Raw genomic sequence first — 14,622 nt, forward strand, 5'->3', positions numbered from 1 at the left:
TAGCTTCTGTTACAGGAAATTTGATGCCATATGGCCTCCTGAGATATAAGGTACACAGGTAGTACACTTATACACATACAAGCAAAATACTCTTAGCACTCATCTACACAAAAGATAAAAATACAGCCCCTCAAAAAGAGAGAGAGAGAGAGAGAGATCAGCAGGCATGGTGGCACATACTGGATCTCAGTGAGTTTGAGGCCATCCTGGTCAACAGAGCTAGTTCAGTCCAGGCAAAGCTACACAGGGAAATCCTGTCTTGAAAAGCAAAGCAAAACAACAACAAAACAAAACAATAACAAACAAAAAGATCATAAATCAAGTGTTGTGACACATGCCTGTAAATGGAGCATCAGGGAGGTCAGGAATGAAGGTCAACCTCGAGAATATGAAACTCGGTCTCAAAAACAAAACAGTAGCAGCAACAACAAAACAGCACAAGAATCTGAGTGCCTGAGATGCTTTGGGACATTCAAATTTTTATCTTAATTTCTGGCTATATAGGAAGCTATTGAGGAGTGTAGTTCTTTGAATGAAAATGACCCCTACTATCTCATATGTTTGAAAATCTGGTCCCCCGTTGGTGGAACATTTTTGGAAAAATTAGTAAGTTTGATCTGGTTGAAGAGGTGTGTCACTGTGGGTCGGCTTTGAGGTTTTAAAATCCCACACCATTCCCAGTTAGCTCTTTGCCTCATACTTATAGATCAGGATGTAAGCTCTTAATCACTGTTCTCTCTGGTGCTCTGCCTGCCATTACTGTCTGCCACCATGGTCTCTTCCATGATATTCATGGACTTAAAATCTGAAACTCTAAGTACCCAAACAACTGTTTCTTCTACAAGCTGCTTTGGTCGTGATATCTTAGCATAGTGATAGAAAAGTAACTAAGACAAGTGGTTTGAAAATAGGATAGAAATGATTTGGTGTACACTTATCTCAAAGATCTTTTTGTCTTATAAACTTAATAGTAAGATTACAAAAATTTAAACATACACACACTTTTATGCACTGCCTGGGGATGGGTCCATATGGTATGTTCTTGATTCCCAGAATAACTTAAAGGGGAAACTTACACAATGTCCTGAGCCCTTGATGTCCTGCAGATGAAGTAGAAGGATGTCCTCAAATTCCTTGCCACAGGAACCCAGTTAGGTGGCAGGAACCTTGATTTCAGATGGAGCAATGCATCTACAAAAGGAAAAGTGATGGTATCTACATCATAAATCTGAAGAGGACCTGTTGCTTGCAGCTCAGGCTATTGTTGCCATTGAGAACATTGCTGATGTCAGTGTCATCACCTCCAGGAACACTGGTGAGCAAGCTGTGCTGAAGTTTGCCACTGCCACTGTAGCCACTCCAATTGCTGCCCCATTCACACCTGGTACCTTCACTAACCAGATGCAAGCAGCTTTCAGGGAACCATGGCTTCTAGTGGTAACTGATCTCAGGGCTGAAACCAGACCCTCACAGAGGCCGCTTAGGTCAACCTACCCACCATTTCCCAGTGCAACACAGATTCTCTGCACTATGTGGACATTGCCATCCATGCAACAACAAGGGAGTTCACTCAGTGGGCCTGATGTGATGGATGCTGGCTCAGGAAGTACTCCTCATGCATGGCACTATCTCCTGTGAGCAGTTATGGGAGGTTATGCTTGATCTTTACTTCTACATAGACTCAGAGGAGACTGAGAAAGAGTAGCAGGCTGCTGCTAAGAAGGCCATGAGCAAGGAGGAATTCCAGGGTGAATGGACTGTGCCAGTTCCTGAGTTCACTGTCACTCATCCCAAGGTGGCAGACTGGTCTGAGGGTAAGCAGGTGCCCTCTGTACCTACCCAGCAGTTCCCTACTGAAGACTGGAGTACCCAGCCAGGCACTGATGACTGGTTAGTTCTCCCACAGCACAGGGTACTGAGTGGGTTGGAGCCACTACTGAATGGTCCTGAGCAACTCTGCAGACACCTGAGCAAAGGGAAAATAGGTGGAAGGAAAATCAAGTTCCTAAAAGCTAAACACACACACACACACACACACACACACACACACACACACACATTTTACAAGCAATAATTTTGAATATTGGGTGTAATGGTGCACTTCTGTAATCCTGGCTTTCAGGAGGATGGGGCACAAGGATTTTAAGCTTGGGGTATATGGTGAGATTATCTCAACAATAATGACAACACAACAGCAACCAGAGTCTGTTTTGAGGCTGGGGTTTATAGCTCATGTGGTAAATCATGTGCTAATCATGCACAAGGTAGCTCTAGTTCCCGTTGTCAGTTCCAAAATATCAACAACAAAAGCAGAATATTGGGGCTCAGAGGTTAAAAGGACTGGCTGCTCTTTCAGAGGTCCTGAGTTCAAGTCCTAGCAACTACATGGTGGTCCACCATGAGTTATACTGAGATCTGATGCCCTCTTCTGGCATGTAGGTGTATATGCAGGTACATAAAAAAAAACAACCCTGGGTTGGAGAGATGGCTCAGAGGTTAAGAACACTAGTCACATTTCTAACAGGAACTCAATGACTGGCTCGTTGACCTCCCCACCTCCCAAGGGAGGAGCAGTACTGTTAGGCCACAAAGGAGGACTTTGCAGCCAGTCCTGAAAATACCTGACAAAAGAGAGTCATATGAAAGGGGAGGAGGTCCTCCCCTATCAGTGGACTTGGAAAGGGGTAGGGAGGAGATGAGGGAGGGAGGGTGAGATTGGAGAGGGAATGAGGGATACAGCTGGGATACAGAATTAACAAAATGTAAGTAATGAGAAAAATAAAATTAAAAAAAAATAAAGAACACTAGTCACTCTTCTAGAAGTCCCGAGTTAAATTTCCAGCAACAACCTGATGGCTCCCAACCATCTATAATGGGATCTGGTGCCCTCTTCTGGCACGGTATACAGAATAAACAAATAAATATTTTAAAAAATAGCAAAGGCAGAGTATCATCTCAACGAAAGAATGTGGTGGATGGGCTAGAAGAGCAGGAAGGGAAGAATGGTGGTAGCACCCAGCGTAGAGCTTGCAGCAGATTTCCTCATCATCCACACTCTGCTCCCCACTCCAGCATGCAAACACAATGTACCAACATAGCCAGCTTTTTGGAAATGCACCCTGTTCAGGTGCTCAGGATCTGCCTTCAGGGGACCCTGCCTTTGTTCTAATATTCTGCTAAAGCTCTCAAAATGCTTAACTTTTGTGCTGGACTCTGCAAATTATGTAGCCAAGGCCTGTTTACCAAACATGCAGTCTAAGTAAGAGCAGCCTGAAAACCTCAAAGTACCTATTTATACTGTAGTCGGTGCAGTCATGGGTACATAAAAAAATATCAAGACTCAATGGCCTAGGACACAGTCTGTTAGCCATCTCTGAATTTCTCTTTCCTGCACCACAAACATAGTTCAAACTGAAAATGTGTGATTGTACACAACTTTTTTTCTCAAGACACGAATTTTCTGTGTAGCCTTGGCTGTCTTGGCTGTGTAGACCAGGCTGGCCATGAACTTACAGTGACCCACCTGCCTCTGCCTTTCTGAGTGCTGGGCTCACAGGTGTGCACTATTGTGCCTGTCTTATAGGCTTAATTTTAAGACAGGGTCAATAGCTTGCTTTTTGTCTTTATATTTTCTTTATAAGGGCTTGGGATGTAGCTCAGTTGGTAAAGTCTTGCTTTGCATCCATGAAACCTTGCTTTTGGTACACACTGAAATCCCAATAAAGGAGGTATAGTCAGGAGAATCAGAAGTTCAACGTCACCTTTGTTTGCTTGGCAAGTTTGAGGCTAACCTGAGATACATAAAACTTGATCTTAAAAATAAGTTTTACATATATAAAGCCATCTTTTACATACATGGAACCAATGAACAGGGAAACAGGTAAGGAAGGTATTATAAATTATCCAGATGGGAAACGACAATAACGTGAGGGTGACTTGAACAAGTGGGAAGTAGGAGCAACAGGACTGAATGACGAATGTGGGCCTGAGAGAAAGGCCAGTATCAAGGGTATCAGTCATTGAGATTCTTGCTTAGCAACTGCATGTTTTGAGATATGGCAGTGCATCAGGGAAATTTCCACATATCTCAGTCTCCTAAGTTATGGGTTGGGAGAAGAAATCTGAAGGAGCGTTGGTTGTGGCTGTAGGAAATATGATCAAATCCAACTCTCAGACTGCCTGCCTGAACGGTAGTGGCTAACCACAGGAAGCACTTGCAATGACTGTACAGTGAAACCACTTAACCCACCACAGTCCCCTTGGGGAGTACCAGGGTGAGAAATCCTCCCACTAGGAATCAGCTCTATCTTGTCTTGTAAGGCAAGAAAGGCTGTCTTCTCTCTTGTGTAGCTTCATCACTTGAGGCTCCCAGCCCTCAGCAAAGCAAATCTGGACTTGCATTGTTTTCTCCCTTGTTAGTGAAAGATGATGGTAGTTATCTTAGGGGGTGGGATGGCCTTCAGCCAACTTCAGCAATCAGGCTGCCCTGTCCAGGCTTATTGGTTTCAGCAGCCTGGCAGTTGTTGGATGAGAAAGCAAAGTATATCTTCAGTGGATGTTAATGTGTTCATGTGTAGATAGAAACACACAATACCTTATGTCACTGGAAAACTTCCTTTACAAAACAGCCATTTAAATGTCCACAAGTCTATCTAAGACCTTAACAGAATAAATTTAGTCAAGAAGGTAGTGCTCAATTCTAGGTTTGGGAAACAACTTTGATAAAGAAAAAGAACAAAATCAAAATAAACTTGCAGGGTGGGAATGCAGTTTAGTATTAGTTGGAGGAAGAGTTATTACCTTGGGTTAATGTCAATATTTGCAAATAGAATTTAAACAATATGCATTTAAGAGTAAATAGGGGCTGGGGAGACAGCTCAGTGGTTCAAATAACTTGATTCTCATCCAAAGAACTAAGTTTGTTTCCTAGCATCGCTGCTGGGTAGCTCACAATTGCCTCTAACTCCAGCTCTGGGGGCTGAGACACTTTCTTTTGGTTATCACAGGTACACACATACATATGTATACACAAAGAGTTATATACACACACACACACACAAAATAAACCTAAATCTTTAAAAAAAATAAAATGAAAGTCAACCCAAAATGGATCAACAGCCCAAATATAAGAGCTATAATTATGTGTAGCTTACATAGAGGTGGACCTTCATGATGTTAAATTGAACAGTGGATATGACACAAAAATCAGAAAATCAATAAAAGTTTGGACTTCATCAAAGTAAAATACTTTTGTGAACCAAAGGACAATATCAAGAAGAGAACATGACAGTGAACAGAAAGAACATCTACAGAGCTTATATTTGATAGACATCTAGTTTCTAGAGCATGAAACACAACAAAAACAAACAGGGATGGGCTAGTGGTATGGCTCAGTACAACAGAGCTTGCCTAGTATGGGGAAAGCCAAGGGTTAGACCCTCAGCAGGGTGGATTAAGGGTGTGGTTAGGCAAAGGACTTGAATAGACATTTCTCCGAAGAGGATTTAGAAATGGCAGACACACAGGAAAAATGCTGAACACCATGAATCATTCAAGAAATATAAATCAGGAGAGTAAGACATCTACTCAGGTAGGCCTGGTGGTAAATTCCATATTGTTAACCTCAGTATTGTGGGTGAAAATTAGGCAGGAGGATCTAGAGTACAAGAGTAAATTAGGTTACAGATTAGTTAGGTCTCTAGTGAGACCCTGTCTTAACAGGAACAGCAAAAGTTAATAATTCATACTTATTTGGCCAGGCAGTTGTGGGGTACTCCATTAATCCCAGCACTCACTCAGGAGTATGAGGCAGACAGATCTCTGGGTTTGAGGCCAGCCTGGTCTACAGAGTGAGTGCCAGGGCTACACAGAGAAACCCTGTCTTAAAAAGCAAGCAAACAAAAACAACAAAAGCCCCAAACAAACAAACAAAAAGTAATTCATACCTAATAATATGCTTATAATATTAAAAAAAAAAAACAAGAAAGCAAGTGTTGACAAAGATATAAAGTTTGAAATAAACTTAGAATCCTTGTTCAGTGCTAGTAGGTAAAATCATTACCATATGTAATTCACCACTTTCCAGCAGTGCTACTCCTAAGGATATACCAAGAGAATTCCAAATTGGTACTCAGAGACATTTTTTTTTAATTTTAAGATTTATTTTCTGTATGTGAGTGCTCTATCTGCACGTATACCTGCATGCCAGAAGAGGGCATCAGATTCTAGTATAGATGATTATGAACTACCATGTGGGTGCTGAGAATTGAACTCAGGACCTCTGGAAGAGCAACCAGTGCTCTTAAACACTGAGACATCTCTTTAGCCCCACTCAGATATTTTCTATACATGGTCATGGTGATAGACAGAAAGAATGCCCCAAACTACCAGTGGATAAGCAAAGCATTGTTGTGTACATACAGTAGAGGGTTATTCAGTAGTAAGGGAAAATGCAGTACTGATGCTCTGATGTAGTACAAGGCAGTACTAATGATACAGCAGGGATAAAACTAGGAAACAAGCCAGGTGCTGGTGTGATGGCTCATGCCTTTAATCTAAGCACTCAGGAGGCAGAGGCAGGCAGATCTCTGTGAGTTCAAGGCTGGTCTTGTCTACAAAGACAGTTCCAGGACATCCAAGGCTATACAGAGAAACCCTCTCTCAAAATATCAACCAACCAACCAACTTGAAAAGCAAAAACCAAAAACCTAGGAAACAATATTCCAGACAAGATTAATTCAAGTTATAGGAAACAGGCAAACCCATAGAATCAGAAAGTGAGTGGTTATTGCCAGGGCCTAGAGAGAGAAACGGTAGTGTATATTTAATGGATTTTGGGTGGGTGATGAAAATGGTTTGAAACAAAAAAGACAGCTGTATTCGTTGTCCAATGGTGAGATATATTAAATGCCACTGGAGTGTATATTTACTTTTATGATATATAAATTTATTCTAAGTATAAAAAGATTGTTTATTTTATGTGTATGGATTTTGCATTTTCATGTGCCACATGCATGCCTGTTTCTGGAGGAGATCAGGGGAGGATACCATGTACCTGGTGTTATGGTTTTGAATTGTCAATCGAATGCTTGGAGTCAAATCTGGTCTTCTGGATGTGGTCTTCTGGATGAGCAACACAGTGATCTGAACTGCATAGTCATCTCTCCAGTCCCTTATCCCTAATTTCAAAAAATAAGTAAAATTTATGGAAAAAAAAACCACACTAATAATTAAAAAATAACTCTCATGTGGTGTCCCACCCCTCTTGTAGCTTCAGAGAACACGAGGAAGGTTACAGGGGGCCAACTCTGACTCAAAAGGAAGGACTTTCTAACTGGGCTGTTAATGAGATTACTCTTTACTGAAAAGATGGAGGAAGAGCTCCCAGGGACATGACTGGGAAAATGTCTATATGAGTTATTTTGAAAACCACCCTACTCTTCATCACTTCAGTTCTGCTGACTCCTCTGTCTGACTAGCAGCCATTTACAAAAGAGGTCCTGAGTTAAAGCACCTCCTTAGTTTCAATTCTTCTAGCATGGCCCAGCCCAACCTGCTCAGACCCCTGCTGAAAAAGTCTGCCCTGTCACTGGGAATATAGCTTAATGGTAGAAGGCTTTCCTAGTATGTATGAAATGGTTACCAGCATGGAATCCGGAAGGGAAATGCTGGCCCATAAAAGTGAACTAGTCAATCAGAGCAGCTGAGCTGATGACTCTTTGGACTCTTTGACTTCACAGCTTTAGTCACGAGCTTCCTGCTAGTCATTTTCAGATGGTGTATGTGTTGCACTAAGTACATTGCCATCTCCCATATACAATATATTAAAGATCAAACCCCTCAGAGAATGGTGGTCTCACAAAGATAATTTCCAAACTACGGGTTCTGAAAACTTCAGTCTTAATTCACATACATATTCTACTACTAAAACTTCATCATCATTAAGATGTGACAAAGGAAACTCATCCAAGTGTTGTACCAGCCAAATTTGAAAACATCAGTAGTGGATATTTTGTGAACAGGGACTGTTTCTGAAATGAACTGATTGGCCTGCTCTTTGATCACCTCCCCCTGAGGGGGGAGCAGCTTTACCAGGCCACAGAGAAAGAGAATGCAGCCAGTCCTGATGAGACCTGATAGACTAGGATCAGAAGGAAGGGGAGGAAAACGTCCCCTATTAGTGGACTGGGGGAGGGGCATGGGTGGAGAGGGTGGAGAAATGGGAGAGTGGGTGGGATTGGGAGGGGAGGGAGCTATAGGGGGGATACAAAGTGAATAAATTGTAGTTAATAAAAACTAAAATAATAACAATATAAAAAATAAACTCAATCGACTTGGATAATCTCTAGACTGGACAAAGAGCCCCATGAATTGATTTGATTGTGCTTTTGCAGTAGAGCAACTTGTAAGTTAACCCTTGCTTCAGCTACCAGAGCCTTGAGACAAAAAAGCTCTGAAAGTCAGAAGGGCAGGGCCGGGGTGGGGGAGAGAGAGGACCGTTTCAGGAGGATCCCAGGGACGCCCTGTTCCTAGGTAGAACCCAACTCACCTCGGGCACTCAGAGGAAAGCCCACGCTGACCACCCCCAGCCCAAGCAGCCCAGAAACCATAGGCGCTTCTGAAGATTTTACAAGTTTTTTCCTCCCACGCCAGCTCGGTGGCATGTTTCTAAAATAGCCCTCTGCACAACATAAACAGGAAATGTGCAGCCAGAAAGCCTCCTCAGCGGTGCAAATTCCAAGCTTCCAGCCAAGGGCGGGAGAATCTCCTCCCTCCTGCCAGTGGCAAGCAGGCAGCAGAAAAGAGCAAACTTTCCAAGTGACCCCGTGCCCCTCCATGCCCTTCTTCCCCTACAGCAAAAGGGAGAGAGAAGGAAGAAGGAAAGACCCCACTCCAGGAGAAAAAAGAATAGGGGAGGGGGGCGTTGAGGCAGAGGCTCGGCCTCTAAGAGCTCGGCCTCGGTTGCCAGAATGCTCCAGGCCTCCAACTTCCCAAGCTTCGGGTCTGAGCAGCCTCGGACGAACCCTAAGGCCAAGCCCTCGCGGGTGGGGTGAGGGAGGGGCTGGCGCGAGGTGCAGCGCAGGCGCAATGCGCGCCTCCATTGTCCAGAGTGACGGAAGCGCCGTTGCTATGGCTACAGCTGCTGAACGCCAAGCTCTTCCCGGGCCAGGTGGGCGGCGACGGAAACCCGCTTCCAGGGCGCGGTGGCGGCGGTCGTGAATCGGCTAGTGGACTACTTCATCATGGTGGGCTGAGACCAGGAGAAGGCAGGTAAGGGTGTGGGGCGGGGGAGCCGCCTCCGCCCCCCTGGGCTCCGCCTTCGCACCCACTAGGCTCCGCCTCTGCTCTCCCGAACTCCGCCTCCCTCCTCCGCCGGGCTCCACCTTCACCTCCCAGGGCTCCGCCTCCCTCCGCTTCCGGGCCCCTCCCCGTCTCCACCCCGAGTTCCGCCTTCGTTCCCGGGCTCCGCCCCACCCTCCACTAGGCTCCGCCTCTGCTACCGCGGGCTCCGCCTCCCTCCTCCGCCGGGCTCCTCCCCTGCCCCCGCCCCTGGCTCCGCCTCCGCCCCTTGGGCTCCGCTCCTTCCCCGCCTCCGCCCCCAGCAGCCATCCAGTGGGCTAGGTGTTGCTGGTCCTGGCTGCAGCTGGGAGGCGGGGAGGAGAGGAGGTTGGGTCAAGCGGTGGAGGAGCGCCGGGTTCACGGTTGTTGGCCATCACAGACCGGCCAAGCCTGGCTGGCTGTGGGCGTGTGTGAGGGACCCGCAGGACGGCGGTCGCGGGGAGAGGCCAGGGCGAGGCCTCGGCGTTGCAGCTGGCGGGCTGGGCGGGTCGGGGGAAACTACCGGCGTTCAGACAAGAGCTTCTGTGCTGGCTGCTGGTACCCGGGATCCCGGGGTTGGGAGGCGGGAGCGCATTGTGCAGAGGTCCTAGAGATATACTTGCGCCCTGCATCCTGAGTAAGAGTGACGCTGTGGCCAGGCCTCCAGGAAAGGAAGTGCAGAGAGTACAGTGTTGCCTCCCGCCTGCCCCCGAGCTCGTGGGGTGGTGGAGCTCGGACATCCGGGTTGAAAGAAAGCAGGGTACTTGGAAAGTCCAAAGGATCCATGCACATTTCTAGGAACATTGTTTGAGGACCTATGTGCAGGCATTCCGGAATGAAATGACTCTTTTTAAGTAAAAGCAGCCACTGCAGGTGCTCTCTCTCTCACTTAGCTTTCACATGATTTATTTGTTCTCTTTATTCATCAGAGAATTCTTCATAAGGCACAGTTTGGTAGATACACTGCTGTTTATACTTTGATGGACTTGCACAACCAGGAGTATACAGGGTTCGTGCGGGCTTATTTTCCTATTTGTATTTCTTTGGGTTGCTATGTGTAGATAATCAGGATATAATAATAAGGTTACTGTAGAGCTGGGAAAGCTCTTTTATTTCAGGGTAATAACAGTTTTACACTTGCAAGGAATTTTAGCTACCAGCCCAGCTGCCCCTTGACTCAGGAGGTGCTTAGGTTGTGTTTGGATGATTGTTAGTCATTGGTAGCACTAGTGTACTAATGTTCTACTCATCTCTTTTATTATTTATTCATCCTTAAGAAATCGTTTTTTTTTTCCTTCACGTTTTTTTTTTCTCACTATTACCTAATTGAGGTCATTTAAGAGAATCGCTTGCAGGTCAGTAGGATGGCTTAGCAGATAAAGGCTCTTGCTGGGCAACCCTGGAGACCTGAGTTTGATCCCTGAATTCCTGAAAAGGTGGAAGGCAAAAATGATTGCACAGAGTTGTCATCTGACCTTCCCATGTGCTCACTAGTATTCATCCTTTACCCACATCATGAACACTCCCCCCCACCACACATACAAAATAAAAAAAGAACACTGGGCTGTATTTAGAGAATCTTCTTGGTGCTCCAAAATGTCATGTCATTTCATTTTTCAGTCTCTTATAGACATAGTCTTACCCAGACGGCCAGTGTGGAGAATCAGGTTTTTTTTTTAAATCTTTCTTCAGCTTTCAGTTACATTTTTCTCCTTACAATTTTATTTAGTTTGGTTTTTTGACCCAAATTCTCTCTACAGAGACCTGGTTGTCCTAAACTTCCCTATGTAGATCAGGCTGGCCTTGAACTTACAGAGATCTGCCTTCCTCTGCCTCCCAAGTGCTGGAGATAAAGACCATGTGCAGCTTCCCAACACCAATTTTGAAATAATAACAAACTTGAAGATAGTTCGAAGTATATACAGTTAATTGCTGTTTTACTTTGGACATTTTGAGAGGAAGCTGCTGACCTTATGCTCTGTGACTCAGAATGGTTTAGTGTTGATTTTATACAAACAAGAACTTTGTCTTACATAATGACAGTGCAGTTATCAAATTTGGTAATTCACACTGACACAGTATTACATTTAATTTGGGTTTTGTTGACTATGTTATTACTCACATAATTGTCGAAGAAGTTGGTACATTTAAGTGTTTCATTGTTTCCTTATCTTTTTCGTATCTTTCAGTATGGAATAGTTCCATCATCTTTTTCATGATCCTGTCACTTTTGATGACTGTGGGTCAATTGTATTTTGTCTTCATTAATTTATTTATTTGTTCATTTTACATCCCACTCACAACCCCATTCCCTCCTCTCCTCCCAGTCCTGCCCTCATCCCACTCACCCATTTTCCCCAAAGAGCCCCCAACCAACCCACCCTGGCACATCAAGTTACATCAAGATTAAATACCTCCTCTTTCACTGAGGCAAGATAAGGCAGCCCTGCTAGGGAAATGGGATCCAGAGGGGGGCACCAGAGTCCAAGGTGCCTGCTCTAGTTGTTAGGGGACCCACTTGAGGACAAGCAGCCCATCAGTTTCATATGTGGAGGGGACCTAGGACTAGTACAGGCATGTTCTTTTGTTGGTGGTTCAGTCTCTATGAATCCCCATGGTCGCATGTGAGCTGGTTATGTAGGTCTTGTGGGGTCCTACCCCTCAAGCTCCCTCAATCCTTCCTTTAATTTTTCCACAAGACTCCCTGAATTCTGCCAGTTTGTTTGGCTGTGGGTCTCTGCAACTGTTTCCATTATCTGTTGGATGAAGCCTCTCAGATTATAGTTATGCTAGTCCCCTGTCTACAAGCATAACAGAGTATTATTAATAGTGTCAGAAGTTGAGTCTTTCCCATGGGTTGGGTCTCAAGTTGTGTCAGTCATTGGTTGGCCATTTCCTCAATCTCTGTTCCATCTTTTATCCCTGCATATCTTGTAGGTGGTCAAATTTGAGTGAGAGTTTTCTGAGAGTTATCCCTCCTCTGGCTAAGGGATATGTCTACTTCAGTTTCAATATCCCTGCTGCTAGGAGTCTCAGCTAGGGTCACCCTCATATCTTCCCAGGCACCTCCAAAATTTCAGGTCTTCATCTTATCTCAGACATGCCTCAACACCAATTTCCCTTCTCTCCTAGCCCTCTCACCCCCATTCCCACTTTACCCACACCTGATCCCCCTCCTGTTCCTCTCTTCACCCCCGTCTCCCACCCACTTCCTCTCTCGATCCACCTCCCATGTCTGTCCCCTTCTTAGTGGGATTCAATAATCCTCTCTTCAACCCTCCATGTTACTTAGTTTATTTCAGTCTTCGGGTTGTACCATGGTTATCCTGTACTATATGGCTAATATCTCAGGTTGATTATTTTTCTAGACTCTCTCTAAGCTCTCTGTGTTCTCATGGATCGATGCATAAACATGGACAAGGTTATCACAAAAGTGTAACACACTGTGTCCTGTCAGGTGGTACATACTTTCACTCTGATTACTTGTAATCAGTGTTTTCCAGGCTTTTCTACTACACAGTTAATATGCTGCACCCCCATGAGTACCTTGACACTCTATGTCTTGGTCCTCATCAGAATGTTAATGCATTTGCCATACACTTACATCAATATGGATTCATGATTTATGTGCCGTCTGTAGTGGACTGGACTGTTACTGTTTGTTTTAGTCTGCTGGGGCTAAGTGACAAATGATTTATAAATAAAGGCTTTACTTTTCACAGTTGTGAACTCTGGAAAGTCTAAAGTTAAATTATAAGGTCTAGTTGGGGGCATGCTTGTCTACAGTCTTGTTCGCACTTTAAACTCAGTGTTCTAAAGGGCCACATGATTTTATAAGGTCTCTTCAATAAGGTTATGAACCTATTTATAAGGGCTTCACCTCCCAGACCTGAGTACCTCCCAAAGATCTCCTGCAGTTCTGATACTTTGGGTCTCAGGACTTCAACATAGGAATTTTGGGAGGACATAGATATGCAGAACATTTTGATGTTCAAATTGTTTTGTCATTTGACCAATGAGAGCTTATATATTCGGCTTCTGTGTCTTTTTTTCTTTCCATTTTTTATATTAATTTTGTTAATTACACTTTATTCACTTTGAATCCCTCTGTGCCCCCTCCCTCTTCCTCTCCCAATCCCATCCTCTCTTGTCCTTCACACATGTGCCTCCCCAAGTCCACTGATAGGGGAGGTCCTCCTCTCCCTCCCTATGATCATTGTCTATCAGGGCTCATCCCAGATAGCTTCACTGTCTTCCTCTTTGGCCTGGTAATGTTTCTACCCCCTCAGGGGGAGGTGATCAAAGAGTAGGCTAATCAGTTCATGTCAGAGACAGTCCCTGTTCCCATTACAATGGAACCCACTTGGACACTGAACTGCTGTGGGCAACATCTGTGCATGGTTCTAGTTTATCTCCATCAATGGTCCTTGGTTGGAGTATCAGTCTCAGAAAATACCCCTGTGTCCAGATTTTTTTGGTTCTGTTGCTCTCCTTGTGGAGCACCTGTCCTCTCCAGGTCATATTATTTCCTACTTCTTTCATGAAGTTCTTTGCACTCTGCCCAAAATTTGACTATAAGTCTCAGCATCTTCTCTGATACTCTGCAGGGTAGAGCCTTTCAGATTCCCTCTTTGGTAGGCTCCTGTCCTGTTCCCTGTTTTCTCCCTCTTCTGATGTCCACCATCTTTGCCTTTCTGAATGAGGATTCAGCATCTTAGCCAGAGTGATCCTCATTCATAAATTTCTTTAGTTGTCTAGATTTTAGTATGTTTATCCTATATTTTATGTCTATTATCCACTTATGAGTAGTATATACCCTGTGTGTCTTTCTGCTTCTGGGATACCTCACTCAGGATGATCTTTTCCAGTTCCCACCATTTGCCTGCAATTTTCATGATTTCCTTGTTTTTTATTGCTGAGCAATATTCCATTATGTAGATATACCACAATTTCTGTATCCATTCCTCAGTTGAGGGGCACCTGGGTTGTTTCCAACTTCTATTACAAATAGAGCTGCTACAAACATGTTTGGACAAATGTCCTTGTTGTATACTTGAGCATCTTTTGGATATATGCTTAGGAGTGGAATATTGAGGAAGCAGTATTCCTAATTGTCTGAGAAAGTGCCAGATTGATTTCCAAAGTGATTGTACAAGTTTATATTCCCACCAGGAGTGGAGAAGGGTTCCTCTTTCCCAACATCCTCTTCAGCATGTTTTGTCCCTTGAGCTTTAGATCTTAGCTATTCTGATTGCTGTACGGTGAAATCTCGCAGTTGTTTTGATTTGCATTTCCCTGATGACT

Source organism: Meriones unguiculatus (assembly GCF_030254825.1).
Source record: "Meriones unguiculatus strain TT.TT164.6M chromosome 13 unlocalized genomic scaffold, Bangor_MerUng_6.1 Chr13_unordered_Scaffold_45, whole genome shotgun sequence".
NCBI classification, from domain to species: domain Eukaryota; kingdom Metazoa; phylum Chordata; class Mammalia; order Rodentia; family Muridae; genus Meriones; species Meriones unguiculatus.